Genomic DNA, 15,206 nt, shown 5'->3' on the forward strand with positions numbered 1-15,206 from the left:
CCATGGAATTGGAAATCCTGTATGAATAGTAAGTTTTAGACCATTGAATTAGAAATCCTATATGAATAGTATGTTTTAGACCATGGAATTGGAAATCCTATCTGAAAAGTAAGTTTTAGACAATGGAATTGGAAATCCTATATTAATAGTAAGTGTAAGACCATGGAATTAGAAATCCTATCAGAATAGTAAGTTTAAGACCATGGAATGTGAAATCCTATATGAATAGTAAGTGTTAGACAATGGAATTAGAAATCCTATATGAATAGTAAGTTTTAGACTATGGAATTGGAAATCCTGTATGAATAGTAAGTTTTAGACCATGGAATTAGAAATCCTATCAGAATAGTAAGTTTTAGACCATTGAATTAGAAATCCTATATGAATAGTAAGTTTTAGACCATGGAATTAGAAATCCTATCAGAATAGTAAGTTTTAGACCATGGAATTAGACATCCTATCAGAATAGTAAGTTTTAGACCATGGAATTAGAAATCCTATCAGAATAGTAAGTTTTAGACCATGGAATTGGAAATCCTATATGAATAGTAAGTTTTAGACCATGGAATTGGAAATCCTATATGAATAGTAAGTTTTAGACCATGGAATTGGAAATCCTATATGAATAGTATGTTTTAGACCATGGAATTGGAAATCCTATATGAATAGTAAGTTTCAGACCATGGAATTGGAAATCCTATATGAATAGAAAGTTTTAGACCATGGAATTGGAAATCCTATATGAATAGAAAGTTTTAGACCATAGAATTGGAAATCCTATATGAATAGTAAGTTTTATACCATGGAATTAGAAATCCTACATGAAAAGTAAGTTTTTGACCATGGAATTAGAAATCCTATCAGAATAGTAAGTTTTAGACCATGGAATTGGAAATCCTATATGAATAGTAAGTTTTAGACCATGGAATTGGAAATCCTATCATAATTATAAGTTTTAGACCATGGAATTGGAAATCCTATATGAATAGTAGGTTTTAGACCGTGGAAGTAGAAATCCTATCAGAATAGTAAGTTTTAGACCATGGAAATAGAAATCCTATCAGAATAGTAAGTTTTAGACCATGGAATTGGAAATCCTATATGAATAGTAAGTTTTAGACCATAGAATTGGAAATCCTATCAGAATATTAAGTTTTAGACCATGGAATTGGAAATCCTATATGAATAGTAGGTTTTGGACCATGGAATTAGAAATTCTATCAGAATAGTAAGTTTTAGACTATGGAATTGGAAATCCTATATGAATAGTAAGTTTTAGACCATGGAATTAGAAATCCTATATGAATAGTAAGTTTTTGACCATGGAATTGGAAATCCTATATGAATAGTAAGTTTAAGACCATGGAATTGGAAATCCTATATGAATAGTAAGTTTTAGACCATGGAATTGGAAATCCTACATGAATAGTAAGTTTTAGACCATGAAATTGGAAATCCTATATGAATAGTAAGTTTTAGACCATGGAATTCGAAATCCTATATTAATAGTAAGTTTTAGACCATGGAATTAGAAATCCTATCAGAATAGTAAGTTTTAGACCATGGAATTAGAAATCCAATCAGAATAGTAAGTTTTAGACCATGGAATTGGAAATCCTATATGAATAGTAAGTTTTAGACATTGGAATTGGAAATCCTATATGAATAGTAATTTTTAGACCATGGAATTAGAAATCCTATATGAATAGTAAGTTTTAGACCATGGAATTGGAAATCATATATGAATAGTAAGTTTTAGACCATGGAATTGGAAATCCTATCAGAATAGTAAGTTTTAGACCATGGAATTGGAAATCCTATATGAATAGTAGGTTTTGGACCATGGAATTAGAAATCCTATCAGAATAGTAAGTTTTAGACCATGGAATTGGAAATCCTATATGAATAGTAAGTTTTAGACCATGGAATTAGAAATCCTATATGAATAGTAAGTTTTAGACCATGGAATTAGAAATCCTCTATGAATAGTAAGTTTTGGACCATGGAATTAGAAATCCTATCAGAATAGTAAGTTTTAGACCATAGAATTGGAAATCCTATATGAATAGTAAGCTTTAGACCATGGAATGGGAAATCCTATCAGAATAATAAGTGTTAGACCATGGAATTGGAAATCCTATATTCATAGTAGGTTTATGACCATGGAATTAGAAATCCTATCAGAATAGTAAGTTTTAGACCATGGAATTGGAAATCCTATATAAAAAGTAAGTTTAAGACCATGGAATTAGAAATCCTATATGAATAGTAAGTTTTAGACCATGGAATTGGAAATCCTATATGAATAGTAAGTTTAAGACCATGGAATTGGAAATCCTATATGGATAGTAAGTTTTAGACCATGGAATGTAAATTCTATATGAATAGTAAGTTTTAGACCATGGAATTAGAAATCCTATATGAATAGTAAGTTTTAGACCATGGAATTAGAAATCCTATATGAATAGTAAGTTTTAGACCATGGAATTGGAAATCCTATCAGAATATTAAGTTTTAGACCATGGAATTGGAACTCCTATATGAATAGTAGGTTTTGGACCATGGAATTAGAAATTCTATCAGAATAGTAAGTTTTAGACTATGGAATTGGAAATCCTATATGAATAGTAAGTTTTAGACCATGGAATTAGAAATCCTATATAAATAGTAAGTTTTAGACCATGGAATTGGAAATCCTATATGAATAGTAAGTTTTAGACCATGGAATTGGAAATCCTATATGAACAGTAGGTTTTGGACCATAGAATTAGAAATCCTATCAGAATAGTAAGTTTTAGACCATGGAATTGGAAATCCTATATGAATAGTAAGTTTTAGACCATGGAATTGGAAATCCTATATGAATAGTAAGTTTTAGACCATGGAATTATAAATCCTATCAGAATAGTCAGTTTTAGACCATGGAATTGGAAATCCTATATTAATAGTAAGTTTTAGACCATGGAATTGGAAATCCTATATGAATAGTAAGTTTTAGACCATGGAATTGGAAATCCTATATGAATAGTAAGTTTTAGACCATGGAATTGGAAATCCTATATGAATAGTAAGTTTTAGACCATGAAATTGGAAATCCTATATGAATAGTATGTTTTAGACCATGGAATTGGAAATCCGATATGAATAGTAAGTTTTAGACCAAGGAATTGGAAATCCTATATGAATAGTAAGTTTTAGACCATGGAATTAGAAATCCTATCAGAATAATAAGTTTTAGACCATGGAATTGGAAATCCTATATGAACAGTAAGTTTTAGACCATGGAATTGGAAATCCTATATGAATAGTAAGTTTTAGACCATGGAATTAGAAATCCTATAGGAATAGTAAGTTTTAGACCATGGAATTAGAAATCCTATCAGAATAGTAAGTTTTAGACCATGGAATTAGAAATCCTATCAGAATAGTAAGTTTTAGACCATGGAATTAGAAATCCTATCAGAATAATAAGTTTTAAACCATGGAATTGGAAATCCTATATGAACAGTAAGTTTTAGACCATGGAATTGGAAATCCTATATGAATAGAAAGTTTTAGACCATGGAATTGGAAATCCTATATGAATAGAAAGTTTTAGACCATAGAATTGGAAATCCTATATGAATAGTAAGTTTTATACCATGGAATTAGAAATCCTACATGAAAAGTAAGTTTTTGACCATGGAATTAGAAATCCTATCATAATAGTAAGTTTTTGACCATGGAATTGGAAATCCTATATGAATAGTAGGTTTTGGACCATGGAATTAGAAATCCTATCAGAATAGTAAGTTTTAGACTATGGAATTGGAAATCCTATATGAATAGTAAGTTTTAGACCATGGAATTAGAAATCCTATATGAATAGTAAGTTTTAGACCATGGAATATGAAATCCTATATGAATAGTAAGTTTAAGACCATAGAATTGGAAATCCTATATGAATAGTAAGTTTTAGACCAAGGAATTGGAAATCCTATATGAATAGTAAGTTTTAGACCATGGAATTAGAAATCCTATCAGAATTATAAGTTTTAGACCATGGAATTGGAAATCCTATATGAACAGTAAGTTTTAGACCATGGAATTGGAAATCCTATATTAATAGTAAGTTTTAGACATTGGAATTGGAAATCCTATATGAATAGTAAGTTTTAGACCATGGAATTAGAAATCCTATATGAATAGTAAGTTTTAGACCATGGAATTGGAAATCCTATATGAATCGTAAGTTTTAGACCATGGAATTGGAAATCCTATATGAATAGTAAGTTTAAGACCATGGAATTGGAAATCCTATATGAATAGTAGGTTTTAGACCATGGAAGTAGAAATCCTATCAGAATAGTAAGTTTTAGACCATGGAATTAGAAATCATATATGAATAGTAAGTTTTAGACCATGGAATTGGAAATCCTATATGAATAGTAAGTTTTAGACCATAGAATTGGAAATCCTATCAGAATATTAAGTTTTAGACCATGGAATTGGAAATCCTATATGAATAGTAGGTTTTGGACCATGGAATTAGAAATTCTATCAGAATAGTAAGTTTTAGACAATGGAATTGGAAATCCTATATGAATAGTAAGTTTTAGACCATGGAATTAGAAATCCTATATGAATAGTAAGTTTTAGACCATGGAATTGGAAATCCTATATGAATAGTAAGTTTAAGACCATGGAATTGGAAATCCTATATGAATAGTAAGTTTTGGACCATGGAATTAGAAATCCTACATTAATAGTAAGTTTTAGACCATGGAATTGGAAATCCTATATGAATAGTAAGTTTTAGACCATGGAATTGGAAATCCTATATGAATAGTAAGTTTTAGACCATGGAATTAGAAATCCTATCAGAATAGTAAGTTTTAGACCATGGAATTAGAAATCCAATCAGAATAGTAAGTTTTAGACCATGGAATTGGAAATCCTATATTAATAGTAAGTTTTAGACATTGGAATTGGAAATCCTATATGAATAGTAAGTTTTAGACCATGGAATTAGAAATCCTATATGAATAGTAAGTTTTAGACCATGGAATTAGAAATCCTACATGAATAGTAAGTTTTAGACCATAGAATTGGAAATCCTATATTAATAGTAAGTTTTAGACCATGGAATTGGAAATCCTATATGAATAGTAAGTTTTAGACCATGGAATTAGAAATCCTATCAGAATAGTAAGTTTTAGACCATGGAATTAGAAATCCAATCAGAATAGTAAGTTTTAGACCATGGAATTGGAAATCCTATATTAATAGTAAGTTTTAGACCATGGAATTAGAAATCCTATATGAATAGTAAGTTTTAGACCATGGAATTGGAAATCGTATATGAATAGTAAGTTTTAGACCATGGAATTGGAAATCCTATCAGAATAGTAAGTTTTAGACCATGGAATTGGAAATCCTATATGAATAGTAGGTTTTGGACCATGGAATTAGAAATCCTATCAGAATAGTAAGTTTTAGACCATGGAATTGGAAATCCTATATGAATAGTAAGTTTTAGACCATGGAATTGGAAATCCTATATGAATAGTAAGTTTTAGACCATGGAATTGGAAATCCTATATGAATAGTAAGTTTTAGACCATGGAATTAGAAATCCTCTATGAATAGTAAGTTTTGGACCATGGATTTAGAAATCCTATCAGATAAGTAAGTTTTAGACCATGGAATTGGAAATCCTATATGAATAGTAAGCTTTAGACCATGGAATGGGAAATCCTATCAGAATAATAAGTGTTAGACCATGGAATTGGAAATCCTATATTCATAGTAGGTTTATGACCATGGAATTAGAAATCCTATCAGAATAGTAAGTTTTAGACCATGGAATTGGAAATCCTATATAAAAAGTAAGTTTAAGACCATGGAATTAGAAATCCTATATGAATAGTAAGTTTTAGACCATGGAATTGGAAATCCTATATGAATATTAAGTTTAAGACCATGGAATTGGGAATCCTATATGAATAGTAAGTTTTAGACCAAGGAATTGGAAATCCTATATGAATAGTAAGTTTTAGACCATGGAATTGGAAATCCTATCAGAATAATAAGTTTTAGACCATGGAATTGGAAATCCTATATGAACAGTAAGTTTTAGACCATGGAATTGGAAATCCTATATTAATAGTAAGTTTTAGACATTGGAATTGGAAATCCTATATGAATAGTAAGTTTTAGACCATGGAATTAGAAATCCTATATGAATAGTAAGTTTTAGACCATGGAATTGGAAATCCTATATGAATAGTAAGTTTTAGACCATGGAATTAGAAATCCTATATGAATAGTAAGTTTTAGACCATGGAATTGGAAATCCTATATGAATAGTAAGTTTTAGACCATGGAATTGGAAATCCTATATGAGTAGTAGGTTTTAGACCATGGAAGTAGAAATCCTATCAGAATAGTAAGTTTTAGACCATGGAATTAGAAATCCTATATGAATAGTAAGTTTTAGACCATGGAATTGAAAATCCTATATGAATAGTAAGTTTTAGACCATAGAATTGGAAATCCTATCAGAATATTAAGTTATGACCATGGAATTGGAAATCCTATATGAATAGTAGGTTTTGGACCATGGAATTAGAATATCTATCAGAATAGTAAGTTTTAGACTATGGAATTGGAAATCCTATATGAATAGTAAGTTTTAGACCATGGAATTAGAAATCCTATATGAATAGTAAGTTTTAGACCATGGTATCTGAAATCCTATATGAATAGTAAGTTTAAGACCATGGAATTGGAAATCCTATATGAATAGTAAGTTTTAGACCATGGAATTAGAAATCCTACATGAATAGTAAGTTTTAGACCATGGAATTGGAAATCCTATATGAATAGTAAGTTTTAGACCATGGAATTGGAAATCCTATATGAATAGTAAGTTTTAGACCATGGAATTAGAAATCCTATCAGAATAGTAAGTTTTAGACCATGGAATTAGAAATCCAATCAGAATAGTAAGTTTTAGACCATGGAATTGGAAATCCTATATTAATAGTAAGTTTTAGACATTGGAATTGGAAATCCTATATGAATAGTAAGTTTTAGACCATGGAATTAGAAATCCTATATGAATAGTAAGTTTTAGACCATGGAATTGGAAATCCTATATGAATAGTAAGTTTTAGACCATGGAATTAGAAATCCTATATGAATAGTAAGTTTTAGACCATGGAATTGGAAATCCTATATGAATAGTAAGTTTAAGACCATGGATTTGGAAATCCTATATGAATAGTAAGTTTTAGACCATGGAATTAGAAATCCTATATTAATAGTCAGTGTAGGCCATGGAAGTAGAAATGCTATCAGAATAGTAATTTTCAGACCATGGAATTGGAAATCCTATATGAATAGTAAGTTTAAGACCATGGAATTGGAAATCCTATATGGATAGTAAGTTTTAGACCATGGAATGTAAATTCTATATGAATAGTAAGTTTTAGACCATGGAATTAGAAATCCTATATGAATAGTAAGTTTTAGACCATGGAATTAGAAATCCTATATGAATAGTAAGTTTTAGACCATGGAATTGGAAATCCTATCAGAATATTAAGTTTTAGACCATGGAATTGGAACTCCTATATGAATAGTAGGTTTTGGACCATGGAATTAGAAATTCTATCAGAATAGTAAGTTTTAGACTATGGAATTGGAAATCCTATATGAATAGTAAGTTTTAGACCATGGAATTAGAAATCCTATATAAATAGTAAGTTTTAGACCATGGAATTGGAAATCCTATATGAATAGTAAGTTTTAGACCATGGAATTGGAAATCCTATATGAACAGTAGGTTTTGGACCATAGAATTAGAAATCCTATCAGAATAGTAAGTTTTAGACCATGGAATTGGAAATCCTATATGAATAGTAAGTTTTAGACCATGGAATTGGAAATCCTATATGAATAGTAAGTTTTAGACCATGGAATTATAAATCCTATCAGAATAGTCAGTTTTAGACCATGGAATTGGAAATCCTATATTAATAGTAAGTTTTAGACCATGGAATTGGAAATCCTATATGAATAGTAAGTTTTAGACCATGGAATTGGAAATCCTATATGAATAGTAAGTTTTAGACCATGGAATTGGAAATCCTATATGAATAGTAAGTTTTAGACCATGAAATTGGAAATCCTATATGAATAGTATGTTTTAGACCATGGAATTGGAAATCCGATATGAATAGTAAGTTTTAGACCAAGGAATTGGAAATCCTATATGAATAGTAAGTTTTAGACCATGGAATTAGAAATCCTATCAGAATAATAAGTTTTAGACCATGGAATTGGAAATCCTATATGAACAGTAAGTTTTAGACCATGGAATTGGAAATCCTATATGAATAGTAAGTTTTAGACCATGGAATTAGAAATCCTATAGGAATAGTAAGTTTTAGACCATGGAATTAGAAATCCTATCAGAATAGTAAGTTTTAGACCATGGAATTAGAAATCCTATCAGAATAGTAAGTTTTAGACCATGGAATTAGAAATCCTATCAGAATAATAAGTTTTAAACCATGGAATTGGAAATCCTATATGAACAGTAAGTTTTAGACCATGGAATTGGAAATCCTATATGAATAGAAAGTTTTAGACCATGGAATTGGAAATCCTATATGAATAGAAAGTTTTAGACCATAGAATTGGAAATCCTATATGAATAGTAAGTTTTATACCATGGAATTAGAAATCCTACATGAAAAGTAAGTTTTTGACCATGGAATTAGAAATCCTATCATAATAGTAAGTTTTTGACCATGGAATTGGAAATCCTATATGAATAGTAGGTTTTGGACCATGGAATTAGAAATCCTATCAGAATAGTAAGTTTTAGACTATGGAATTGGAAATCCTATATGAATAGTAAGTTTTAGACCATGGAATTAGAAATCCTATATGAATAGTAAGTTTTAGACCATGGAATATGAAATCCTATATGAATAGTAAGTTTAAGACCATAGAATTGGAAATCCTATATGAATAGTAAGTTTTAGACCAAGGAATTGGAAATCCTATATGAATAGTAAGTTTTAGACCATGGAATTAGAAATCCTATCAGAATTATAAGTTTTAGACCATGGAATTGGAAATCCTATATGAACAGTAAGTTTTAGACCATGGAATTGGAAATCCTATATTAATAGTAAGTTTTAGACATTGGAATTGGAAATCCTATATGAATAGTAAGTTTTAGACCATGGAATTAGAAATCCTATATGAATAGTAAGTTTTAGACCATGGAATTGGAAATCCTATATGAATCGTAAGTTTTAGACCATGGAATTGGAAATCCTATATGAATAGTAAGTTTAAGACCATGGAATTGGAAATCCTATATGAATAGTAGGTTTTAGACCATGGAAGTAGAAATCCTATCAGAATAGTAAGTTTTAGACCATGGAATTAGAAATCATATATGAATAGTAAGTTTTAGACCATGGAATTGGAAATCCTATATGAATAGTAAGTTTTAGACCATAGAATTGGAAATCCTATCAGAATATTAAGTTTTAGACCATGGAATTGGAAATCCTATATGAATAGTAGGTTTTGGACCATGGAATTAGAAATTCTATCAGAATAGTAAGTTTTAGACAATGGAATTGGAAATCCTATATGAATAGTAAGTTTTAGACCATGGAATTAGAAATCCTATATGAATAGTAAGTTTTAGACCATGGAATTGGAAATCCTATATGAATAGTAAGTTTAAGACCATGGAATTGGAAATCCTATATGAATAGTAAGTTTTGGACCATGGAATTAGAAATCCTACATTAATAGTAAGTTTTAGACCATGGAATTGGAAATCCTATATGAATAGTAAGTTTTAGACCATGGAATTGGAAATCCTATATGAATAGTAAGTTTTAGACCATGGAATTAGAAATCCTATCAGAATAGTAAGTTTTAGACCATGGAATTAGAAATCCAATCAGAATAGTAAGTTTTAGACCATGGAATTGGAAATCCTATATTAATAGTAAGTTTTAGACATTGGAATTGGAAATCCTATATGAATAGTAAGTTTTAGACCATGGAATTAGAAATCCTATATGAATAGTAAGTTTTAGACCATGGAATTAGAAATCCTACATGAATAGTAAGTTTTAGACCATGGAATTGGAAATCCTATATTAATAGTAAGTTTTAGACCATGGAATTGGAAATCCTATATGAATAGTAAGTTTTAGACCATGGAATTAGAAATCCTATCAGAATAGTAAGTTTTAGACCATGGAATTAGAAATCCAATCAGAATAGTAAGTTTTAGACCATGGAATTGGAAATCCTATATTAATAGTAAGTTTTAGACCATGGAATTAGAAATCCTATATGAATAGTAAGTTTTAGACCATGGAATTGGAAATCGTATATGAATAGTAAGTTTTAGACCATGGAATTGGAAATCCTATCAGAATAGTAAGTTTTAGACCATGGAATTGGAAATCCTATATGAATAGTAGGTTTTGGACCATGGAATTAGAAATCCTATCAGAATAGTAAGTTTTAGACCATGGAATTGGAAATCCTATATGAATAGTAAGTTTTAGACCATGGAATTGGAAATCCTATATGAATAGTAAGTTTTAGACCATGGAATTGGAAATCCTATATGAATAGTAAGTTTTAGACCATGGAATTAGAAATCCTCTATGAATAGTAAGTTTTGGACCATGGATTTAGAAATCCTATCAGATAAGTAAGTTTTAGACCATGGAATTGGAAATCCTATATGAATAGTAAGCTTTAGACCATGGAATGGGAAATCCTATCAGAATAATAAGTGTTAGACCATGGAATTGGAAATCCTATATTCATAGTAGGTTTATGACCATGGAATTAGAAATCCTATCAGAATAGTAAGTTTTAGACCATGGAATTGGAAATCCTATATAAAAAGTAAGTTTAAGACCATGGAATTAGAAATCCTATATGAATAGTAAGTTTTAGACCATGGAATTGGAAATCCTATATGAATATTAAGTTTAAGACCATGGAATTGGGAATCCTATATGAATAGTAAGTTTTAGACCAAGGAATTGGAAATCCTATATGAATAGTAAGTTTTAGACCATGGAATTGGAAATCCTATCAGAATAATAAGTTTTAGACCATGGAATTGGAAATCCTATATGAACAGTAAGTTTTAGACCATGGAATTGGAAATCCTATATTAATAGTAAGTTTTAGACATTGGAATTGGAAATCCTATATGAATAGTAAGTTTTAGACCATGGAATTAGAAATCCTATATGAATAGTAAGTTTTAGACCATGGAATTGGAAATCCTATATGAATAGTAAGTTTTAGACCATGGAATTAGAAATCCTATATGAATAGTAAGTTTTAGACCATGGAATTGGAAATCCTATATGAATAGTAAGTTTTAGACCATGGAATTGGAAATCCTATATGAGTAGTAGGTTTTAGACCATGGAAGTAGAAATCCTATCAGAATAGTAAGTTTTAGACCATGGAATTAGAAATCCTATATGAATAGTAAGTTTTAGACCATGGAATTGAAAATCCTATATGAATAGTAAGTTTTAGACCATAGAATTGGAAATCCTATCAGAATATTAAGTTATGACCATGGAATTGGAAATCCTATATGAATAGTAGGTTTTGGACCATGGAATTAGAATATCTATCAGAATAGTAAGTTTTAGACTATGGAATTGGAAATCCTATATGAATAGTAAGTTTTAGACCATGGAATTAGAAATCCTATATGAATAGTAAGTTTTAGACCATGGTATCTGAAATCCTATATGAATAGTAAGTTTAAGACCATGGAATTGGAAATCCTATATGAATAGTAAGTTTTAGACCATGGAATTAGAAATCCTACATGAATAGTAAGTTTTAGACCATGGAATTGGAAATCCTATATGAATAGTAAGTTTTAGACCATGGAATTGGAAATCCTATATGAATAGTAAGTTTTAGACCATGGAATTAGAAATCCTATCAGAATAGTAAGTTTTAGACCATGGAATTAGAAATCCAATCAGAATAGTAAGTTTTAGACCATGGAATTGGAAATCCTATATTAATAGTAAGTTTTAGACATTGGAATTGGAAATCCTATATGAATAGTAAGTTTTAGACCATGGAATTAGAAATCCTATATGAATAGTAAGTTTTAGACCATGGAATTGGAAATCCTATATGAATAGTAAGTTTTAGACCATGGAATTAGAAATCCTATATGAATAGTAAGTTTTAGACCATGGAATTGGAAATCCTATATGAATAGTAAGTTTAAGACCATGGATTTGGAAATCCTATATGAATAGTAAGTTTTAGACCATGGAATTAGAAATCCTATATTAATAGTCAGTGTAGGCCATGGAAGTAGAAATGCTATCAGAATAGTAATTTTCAGACCATGGAATTGGAAATCCTATATGAATAGTAAGTTTAAGACCATGGAATTGGAAATCCTATATGGATAGTAAGTTTTAGACCATGGAATGTAAATTCTATATGAATAGTAAGTTTTAGACCATGGAATTAGAAATCCTATATGAATAGTAAGTTTTAGACCATGGAATTGGAAATCCTATATGAATAGTAAGTTTTTGACCATGGAATTGGAAATCCTATCAGAATATCAAGTTTTAGACCATGGAATTGGAAATCCTATATGAACAGTAGGTTTTGGACCATAGAATTAGAAATCCTATCAGAATAGTAAGTTTTAGACCATGGAATTGGAAATCCTATATGAATAGTAAGTTTTAGACCATGGAATTGGAAATCCTATATGAATAGTAAGTTTTAGACCATGGAATTATAAATCCTATAAGAATAGTCAGTTTTAGACCATGGAATTGGAAATCCTATATTAATAGTAAGTTTTAGACCATGGAATTGGAAATCCTATATGAATAGTAAGTTTTAGACCATGGAATTGGAAATCCTATATGAATAGTAAGTTTTAGACCATGGAATTGGAAATCCTATATGAATAGTAAGTTTTAGACCATGGAATTAGAAATCCTACATGAATAGTAAGTTTTAGACAATGGAATTGGAAATCCTATATGAATAGTAAGTTTTAGACCATGGAATTAGAAATCCTATATGAATAGTAAGTTTTAGACCATGGAATTAGAAATCCTATCAGAATAGTAAGTTTTAGACCATGGAATTAGAAATCCAATCAGAATAGTAAGTTTTAGACCATTGAATTGGAAATCCTATATTAATAGTAAGTTTTAGACATTGGAATTGGAAATCCTATATGAATAGTAAGTTTTAGACCATGGAATTAGAAATCCTATATGAATAGTAAGTTTTAGACCATGGAATTGGAAATCATATATGAATACTAAGTTTTAGACCATGGAATTGGAAATCCTATCAGAATAGTAAGTTTTAGACCATGGAATTGGAAATCCTATATGAATAGTAGGTTTCGGACCATGGAATTAGAAATCCTATCAGAATAGTAAGTTTTAGACCATGGAATTGGAAATCCTATATGAATAGTAAGTTTTAGACCATGGAATTAGAAATCCTATATGAATAGTAAGTTTTAGACCATGGAATTGGAAATCCTATATGAATAGTAAGTTTTAGACCATGGAATTAGAAATCCTATCAGAATAGTAAGTTTTAGACCATGGAATTGGAAATCCTATATGAATAGTAAGCTTTAGACCATGGAATGGGAAATCCTATAAGAATAATAAGTGTTAGACCATGGAATTGGAAATCCTATATTCATAGTAGGTTTATGACCATGGAATTAGAAATCCTATCAGAATAGTAAGTTTTAGACCATAGAATTGGAAATCCTATATAAAAAGTAAGTTTAAGACAAAGGAATTAGAAATCCTATATGAATAGTAAGTTTTAGACCATGGAATTGGAAATCCTATATGAATAGTAAGTTTAAGACCATGGAATTGGAAATCCTATATGGATAGTAAGTTTTAGACCATGGAATGTAAATTCTATATGAATAGTAAGTTTTAGACCATGGAATTAGAAATCCTATATGAATAGTAAGTTTTAGACCATGGAATTGGAAATCCTATATGAATAGTAAGTTTTTGACCATGGAATTGGAAATCCTATCAGAATATCAAGTTTTAGACCATGGAATTGGAAATCCTATATGAACAGTAGGTTTTGGACCATAGAATTAGAAATCCTATCAGAATAGTAAGTTTTAGACCATGGAATTGGAAATCCTATATGAATAGTAAGTTTTAGACCATGGAATTATAAATCCTATAAGAATAGTCAGTTTTAGACCATGGAATTGGAAATCCTATATTAATGTAAGTTTTAGACCATGGAATTGGAAATCCTATATGAATAGTAAGTTTTAGACCATGGAATTGGAAATCCTATATGAATAGTAAGTTTTAGACCATGGAATTGGAAATCCTATATGAATAGTAAGTTTTAGACCATGGAATTGGAAATCCTATATGAATAGTATGTTTTAGACCATGGAATTGGAAATCCGATATGAATAGTAAGTTTTAGACCAAGGAATTGGAAATCCTATATGAATAGTAAGTTTTAGACCATGGAATTAGAAATCCTATCAGAATAATAAGTTTTAGACCATGGAATTGGAAATCCTATATGAACAGTAAGTTTTAGACCATGGAATTGGAAATCCTATATGAATATTAAGTTTTAGACCATGGAATTAGAAATCCTATATGAATAGTAAGTTTTAGACCATGGAATTAGAAATCCTATCAGAATAGTAAGTTTTAGACCATGGAATTAGAAATCCTATCAGAATAGTAAGTTTTAGACCATGGAATTAGAAATCCTATCAGAATAATAAGTTTTAAACCATGGAATTGGAAATCCTATATGAACAGTAAGTTTTAGACCATGGAATTGGAAATCCTATATGAATAGAAAGTTTTAGACCATGGAATTGGAAATCCTATATGAATAGAAAGTTTTAGACCATAGAATTGGAAATCCTATATGAATAGTAAGTTTTATACCATGGAATTAGAAATCCTACATGAAAAGTAAGTTTTTGACCATGGAATTAGAAATCCTATCATAATAGTAAGTTTTTGACCATGGAATTGGAAATCCTATAGTAATAGTAGGTTTTGGACCATGGAATTAGAAATCCTATCAGAATAGTAAGTTTTAGACTATGGAATTGGAAA

The sequence above is a fragment of the Euprymna scolopes genome, chromosome 41, assembly GCF_053919585.1.
Source record: "Euprymna scolopes isolate OS-2025 chromosome 41, ASM5391958v1, whole genome shotgun sequence".
NCBI lineage: Eukaryota > Metazoa > Mollusca > Cephalopoda > Sepiida > Sepiolidae > Euprymna > Euprymna scolopes.